Here is a 7,949-nt window from a genome sequence, read left to right as displayed (position 1 = left end):
TTGTTTAACAAACGTTAATTTCAAAACAAGTCAAATGAAATAAAAAGGAAAAGCATGTAATTTGTGGACTAATTTCGTGTGAATATGGATGGTTATTTCTTCTTTTACCAACATTTGCAATGCAATTCACTTTTTAAAGGGGATGCCGTGGAGCCTTTTGTCCGCTCGTGGGCTGGTTTCTAAAGTAGCCTGCATTGCAAGCCAATTCATGAAGTTCCTAAGGTTTATGAAGGGAGAAAAATGCAAGTTTTCCTTATGAAAACATACCCCCGACTTGTTCTGGATTTTTTAACACTCAAGGACCACACAAAAAACCCAAAAAATGTGGCAAGGAGTAGATAAATAATCTTAAGATACCGTTGAATTTATCGTTAAAACGCCTCATTTAATGGAAACGTCAGGTCTTATTGGCGCTTTTTGGTAAAGGCGGACTTCTTTACTGATGAGATAAAATCGACCCACATATTGATGTTTCACCTTCAGTTAATGCGTTCCTTTTAAAGTGTTTCAACGTTGTGAACCTAAACTGCGTTAACACGTCTGTTCACGAAAAGATACGTAAATCGGCTAGCAACGAGTGAGAATTCTCAGCGGTGCATAGACAAATCCCACAAACATTAACGTTTACTCATACTGTCTCCAAGGAAGGTCTGCTAAGCATCAGATTCTAAAACAAGTTTCTAATCCGTAAGGCTGGAAAGAACATAATTTAAGTGCTTGGAACACCCCGTGGTGGAACTTTAAAGTCTGCATCGCCATCCTAATAGGGGATGTGTTTTTATGAATGATAAACTGTCTCACACAAGTTTGTCTGGGAGACCAAAAACATCCTCTATGACTACAGTCTTAATAGTCAATATTCATTCCGGCTCTATTTCGTATTTACTGGCGGCAAAAGCATTTTTATCCCTGCAGTCACCTTCCGTCATTATGGGTTGAAAGGGCTTAATTCAATATCAAAACGTCTCACCTAAATATTGTTCAACAATCTGCCAAAATATCCTTGATGCCTCAACTGAAATAGTTCCTCTACAGAAAGCTGTCTTCTCCACTCAAAAACAACTTTGAATCAACCCGAGTCTGCCGATTACTCACTGATTACTCCGTGGTACATGTGTCACAGCTTCCGCACAAATTAACCGCAGCAACCGATGTTTGCTTGCTCTTCTCAATGTCATGTGGTTCGCGCAAGCTGTGACCGATAAAATCTATTGCCAATACTCTAGTCAGGAAGCTCTATTTCTTTCCATTTCAAAGGCAGGTAGTTTGGTGTTTGTAAGGATCCATTTCGCGTTCTTTCATTACGCAGTGTGATGCGCTCTTTTTAAAACTAAACTTTTTTTTGCCGAGGGTGCGTAAGTTAATATACAAACTCGCAATAGATATAGGAAGACTGATAGATTGGTTTGACATGGGTCCTCGACATTGGCATGATGTTAAACTGGGATTAAAAGGGGATTTTCTTTTTAGTTATATTTGCGGAAGTAAAATTATCGTTGAGGAAAGAACTTCAATAACGAGGAAAATGTTTTCATATATTTGGCAAAAATGAAAGATACCACTAAGGTACACTTCGAGTTCACTCATTTCCTATGCTTCTATAAACGCCAGGAAGGCCGGCTGGGGGCGTACGCGCTGTCTCTTTGTCGGTGCTAATTATAGAATTCGTTTAAGTAGAGCTTTTAGCTGTAAAAGCTTCTTTCTTGAATTTGTCTTGAAAAATTGGTCGGATTCCCTTGTTTTTCTTTTTTTTTTTTGTAACCTGGAGAGATCCATGGTGTTAAGCAAATTGTCAATGGATTCTGAGTCGCGAATGGTGAGTTTTTTTAATAGCGACTACTTTTAAACCGTCCCATAAATTTAATGTTTTTCTTAGCTATTTTAATCGATCCTGATAAAACTGGTTCAATTATTATTAAATTAAACAATACCAAGTGACACGTAAACCATACCCCTACTCTACATAAAGTAAGAAAGGATAGTTGATGTTTTCTAGGGCCATGCTTTAGTCTAATTGCAACAATTTCTCTAAATGTAAGGAAAAGCTGGAGATCGCAAAAGTAAATTCAAAGGTACAGTGTTCACCAGCTCAAGTGACGTCAAAGAAAACTGAGTAACAAAAGATGAAAAACATTACACGAGCTCCATAACGCAGGACGTTTTATCCATCAACCATTGGATAAGAAGTAACTACATTATGGTCAATATCCTCAGCAGCTTTTGGGCACGCCGAGACAAATCGGAAATAAATCTTATTAGGAAAGAATTAACGAAAATTTTGCATTCATTCTGCATTGAAGAAAACTGTAAGCCAACCTATGTATTATTTCATTTTAAGGAAAATTTCCCGAAACTCCCCCAAAAAAGATTCTCTCTTTTTCTACTTCAAATAGACAGAATGCTGGAGAAAAACCATTGCATGGGCTCATAAAATATACTACCCATTCTCCACCATTAACTCATTTTTCTCACTTAAAGAACACCGACAACGTTTACAAGGTCATAATTTATGTCAATAGTTCTTTGCAAGAAACGCTAGTTGTATTCAAACGGTTTTAATACCCCATTTTATCTCCGCAACAAGATTGTATCTGACTGAAGTTTACGTTAAATGAATCTCCACAACTTTCAAAAAATGTTCAACAGTACTCTTGAACCTCTTCAAAGACACACTGTTCGTTGCAACATTCTTCAACAGGATTTGATCTCCGTCTTTCTGGTCGTCGAGTGACTTTCGAGCGCACAGACAGCGGCGACAGAAACTGATTGGCATCAGCCTTTCGAAGACCATGTTTGGCCAGAACGGCCTCTGGAAAATGAAAATGGGATATTGGAATGATATAGATGAAAACAACTGTTTATATGCAAGTTTCGTATTCTTAAAGATTGGGGCTAGGACTAGTACTCAAATATCATTTACGGATCCTACGCAGAAGAATTTATAACAAGAACAAGAACAATCCATTTATTTGCCATTAAAAAATACAAAATTAATACAACAGAGAATAAATGAAACAAAACAAGCTGAGTAGTTACATGAATCAACGTTCTTACATACGGTTGCATTTAATACAATAAGTAAGAAACAAATAAACAGAAAAATGAACATAAAAATACTTAAAAAGGGAAATAAAAAATAAAATAGGCACCAGATAATGGTTTAGGCAGGGTCAGCCCATAGGTGTTCAATGAGAGTAAAGGATAAAATATTTAGCAAACAAAGAATTTCTTTTCGATATCTTGTTTAAATGTTCACAAAGAAAAGGATTTTAGTTCTTCGATTAAATTATTCCAAATGGAAGCACTATAAAAGTGGAGATTACGCTTCTCAAAATTAGTTATGATAGGATTGTGGTATGTGGATTTTGTTGCTGGTCTACTAGCAGTGTTATAGTTAGGTATGGACGATATGTATACGGGAAACGAAGTTGTCAGAGGCCTTAGAAAGTAAATAATGATGATACTGAAATATAAATAGAGCATTATGCCTAATTACAGTGTCCATTAATTATAACCCTAGTTGTGAGAATAAAAGGCAAGTGTGTATCAAGGTTCCACGCCAAGGCTGTGATCACCACTTTGGTTTAAATACTAACACTACCTCCTGACCAGTCATGTGCTTGCCTGACCCAACATAGGATAGAAGTAACGATGTGCTGGGAAGGTGGACCTTAGTTTGGACTTGATTCGCTGCCACTTTTTGCGCGTCATACACTGGAGAAATCGCATTTTCCCGCCAAAAGAAACTTGGTCGATTGTGAGCCATCTTGATCCATCAAGGGCCAATAACGAAAATGGTTGCCTACGTGATCAGCATTTAAAGTGCATAATAATGCAGTTTATTTCCCTTTTCTTATCCTCTGAAAAGGTTAATGCTCTTAAACATCCAGTTGACCTTATATTTGCATGGCCAAGATGGAAAAGCACTAGGTGTGTATTTGGGAAATTTGGAAATTTTAGAAAACACTTTGTTCACAAGGCGGGCACTGGTGCACGTATTAAGAAAAAAAATCACTTTTTTGAGAAAAAATGGTGTGAAAACGCAGACTATGTGGATTCAGGTGATATCAACGTTTAAAATGACAGTTCCTTTCTCTGTGTAATGGATAGCAATGTCACTGCAACCCAAATAAAAAAAAAGCGAGGTACCCATTTCTGTAGACAAGACCAAAATTCAGTTTACAAAACGCACTTATAGAACAATCGATAAAAACGTATCTTTAAACGAAACGCGGCTAGATATGTAACAGAAAACTACTAAACAAACTGTATAGCGATACTAATGGGTACAAAAATACGGTCATGAAAAATTCACACGTTTTATGAAATAGAATCAACATTTGTGCATTTGTACGTTTTGTTTCCTTCTTTCATTTTGTTTGAAGATGTGGGGAATTAACGAAAATGCAAATTCTGTTCTGAGAAGGAAAAGTAATGGAACAAATACATTTTCTCGTGAAAAGAAGCATTTTTGAAGGTATGAAGAGACAAGAGGACTAACCTGAACTGGTAACATCTCTCTTCCGCTGCCCAAAGCAAATAATTTCGTAAGCTTTCTTGAACATATTACCGCATAAAGTAAGACAGTGCCCTCTCGGTCCATTGATGTTATCCGTCTTACAACTTGCTCTTACTTTGGCATCAATGACTGTCACCAAATAAAGGACGACAAAACATTTTGCGAGATGAAAAGTTCTGGCCATTGTAAATTATTTCAAGAGCTATGGACAGAGGGAGAGAGCAGCATGAATCCTGCAAGGGAGCGAGTGTACTGTTTCTTATAACTCATTTTTTTTTCGCGCCGGATATTTTCTTCTAATGTGTCTAATTACTGCAACGGTAACATTGAAACTTTATACATTAAAAGCTTGTTGGATATCAACATCCTTTCAGACAACCCTCGGGAAATCGCCGCTCTGACTGAGCGTAGTATAAACAAAATTTAAAAATTGTCAACTCACATGCACAGTTCATTTACAGTTTTCTTTCGCATCAAAGTATGCTTTTGTTTTTTTTTTTTTTTTTTGTAATTTAACCATTTATCATTTTCCATTCTCATGACTATGGAATACTCTCTACAGGCCCAAGGCTTCTGCTCGTTCGGAGATTATTTTCTTTTTCAAATACGTAAATTGTGGGTGGATACTATTTCCGAAAGTCAAATTTCTTGTAATAAATTTTCCATCCCCTTAATAAATTAAAAGTAAACACCTTTTATTTCCCTCTTTCATCTTTTTATCTTTCTTAGATGAGCAACACACTATTCCTGGACCATTAAAAAAATCTTTCATTGGCGGCCTGGAATGAAATAGAGAAATCTAATGTTACGAAATTACGTTACCGCAGCAATGAATTTACCTTGGGGGCGAATCTGTGCAATTGTATTTACTTTTTGTATTAAATGGTCTCTTTCTATTGTTATACTAAAGCTTTTTATGAAATAATTAGGATAGTACTGGACACGAAGATTTGAGAGTTTTCAGCAAGCCGGAAAACGACAATGTCACTTCAAATATCTATCGTAAATATTTCGCAATTATTCCATCTTGTTCACCTTGAACAATAGGGGCGAACTATCATAGACACCTTGAACAATTGGGGCGAACTATCCTGGGACTGGATTTATGGGAACGGCCTTAAAGTGAAGATAAAAAGTGAACGATTTCCTGTTGTATGCTCACGTTGACGTCAAAACCTGAAATTAGGTGATTTTACGTTGTTGTTTTGTGGACTACGCCAAAAAATGCACTGAAATGTGTGCTGCACGATTATTTTTCCATCCTTAAGCAGTGACATTCTTGCCCTGTGGCGTTGTCATTGCCGTAGCCGTCGTCGTTTCTTGACCTCGCCACTACGGAGTTCAAGATCTACGACGCGACGGTAACGAAAACGTCATTTAAAATTGCAAGTTCTGGCTTATTAATCTTCTTTGTCATTATATCGGTTTGTTTAACTTTTAAAGCCTAGCGCAACTCTCTCTCTCTGAATTAGGAGGTGCAGTGTCGAAGCTACAACAGAAAAATAAAATTCGCGGCGTTGTGTTCACGCAACGCTGCGTGAAAACCTCCGAATAGACCTTTTCGGCCTGCACATTTTGTTTTCCCAATACAGATCATGTGATAATACTCAGGAGGTTTGGTCTTTTGTTTTGTTCATTAAAATGAGGGCATGCAAGCATGAATATGCCTGCATGCCTCCTGGATCAAGGATCAAGCCTCCTGAGTATTATCACATGATCTGTATTGGGAAAACAAAATGTACAAGCCGAAAAGGTCTATTGGTCAATCACGTCACAGATTTGACGAAAACGCATAAGAAATGTAGAAAATGAAAAATGCACATGCAGAGCGTGCAAAGCTATTGCGTTTGCTCATTAAATATGAAAAATTTGAGACGTTTTCGTTGCCGTCGCGTCGTAGATCTTTAAAAACTCCCTAATTAATTAGTGAACTTAAGCAACGACGACGGCGAAGGCAAAATATCATCTCAAAATATAAATTCACGATACTGTAAACACTTCGCGACCATTTCAACCTTTTTGATATGAGAAGGGTGTAGCAGTTCCTCAAAAATGACAGTGGTCGGGACGGCGCTTAATTTAGGGGAGAAAATCAAAACTTATCCTCGAGTGCTGACGTTCTTCATAAAACCTAAAATATGGCCATTTCACGTTGCTTTTGCTGACGATGGCAAAGAAATGGACAAATGAGAAAAACGCACGTGTAGGGCGTGCGAAGCTAGTGTTTTTGTCCAGTAAATATCCAAATTTGTGACGTTCTCTTTGCCGTCGCCTTTGTTTAAGTTCCCTATTCTAATGACAAACAACAGCAACGTAAGCATATGTCGGAAAAATAGAACGAATATGTCAAGATTCACGTAAATTCAAGAGGCCGCCAAGACAGAGAATTCAGTTCAGTGATCCTAAGTGAATTGATCCTTGTAGTAGTAAACAAGTTGAATGGTGATGATGATGACGATGACGATGAATGTGGCAACTTTCCAGTTGTGTGCTCCATCCTAAGAACAGCTGAGTTTCAAGAGGTGACCTTAACATCATGAGGACCTCGCTGCTTTTCTTATGCATGGAAAGCATACTGTTCTGCTGGTAACTAATTTAAATTTACACATGGAAAGCAGTTAGATTAGTATTCCAACTCAAGCCTCAATATTCAAATAAACCGTGAATCTGGTCATCAGTAATTTGACTCACTTAACTGCGGCAAGGAGAACAGCTTCCGGGTGACTGGCACAAAGGCCTCATCGTTAAAATTCCTAACAAAGGCGATGCCACTGAATGTAACAACTGGAGGGGAATTACTCTTCTATCGGTGGTGTCTAAGGTGTTTACCAGAATCATCCTGACAAGAATTCAGCAGGCAATGGACAAGCAGTTACGGAAGGAGCGGCCGGCTTTCGTAAAGGAAGGTCGTGTACCGAACAGATTTTCACTTTGAGGAATATAATAGAACAATGCATGGAATGGCAGGCATCCCTGCACCTGAATTTCATTGACTTCGAAAAAGCTTTCGACAGTGTGCATCGGGACACCCTATGGAAACTCTTAGGGCTTTATGGCATCCCACAAAAGATCATCAGAAAGATACAAGCTTTGTACAGAGATTTCACATGTAGCGTTCTCCATGAAGGCAATCTTACATCATGGTTTGCCGTGGAAACCGGGGTCAAGCAAGGATGCATGCTGTCACCTCTATTGTTCATGTTTGATTGCCCTAGACTGGGTGATGAAAGAAACAACAAGTCACCAACGTACTGGGATTAGATGGAAATTGACAACTGTATTGGAAGACCTGGACTATGCGGATCACATCTGCCTTTTATCCAGCTCTGGATCTCAGTTAAGCGAGAAAACAGCAAGATTAAACAATAATGCGCGTAAAGTTGGACTCAAGATTAATCCAAAAAAGACCAAATGGATGAGCACTGGATGT

At 38.1% G+C, this 7,949-nt stretch overlaps 1 long non-coding RNA gene across 1 annotated transcript; it reads right to left on the bottom strand.

The window, feature by feature from the left end:
• Positions 1-1,807: 1,807 nt before the first annotated feature.
• LOC138054575 (uncharacterized) lies at positions 1,808-4,756 on the bottom strand. Its single transcript, XR_011133305.1, has 2 exons — positions 4,502-4,756; positions 1,808-2,809 (listed from the first exon to the last, which is right to left on the bottom strand). It is a non-coding gene; the product is annotated as an uncharacterized lncRNA (long non-coding RNA).
• Positions 4,757-7,949: the final 3,193 nt, after the last annotated feature.

Source organism: Montipora capricornis, chromosome 6 (genome assembly GCF_036669925.1).
Source record: "Montipora capricornis isolate CH-2021 chromosome 6, ASM3666992v2, whole genome shotgun sequence".
NCBI lineage: Eukaryota > Metazoa > Cnidaria > Anthozoa > Scleractinia > Acroporidae > Montipora > Montipora capricornis.
This window is presented reverse-complemented; position numbering and strand designations above follow the sequence as displayed.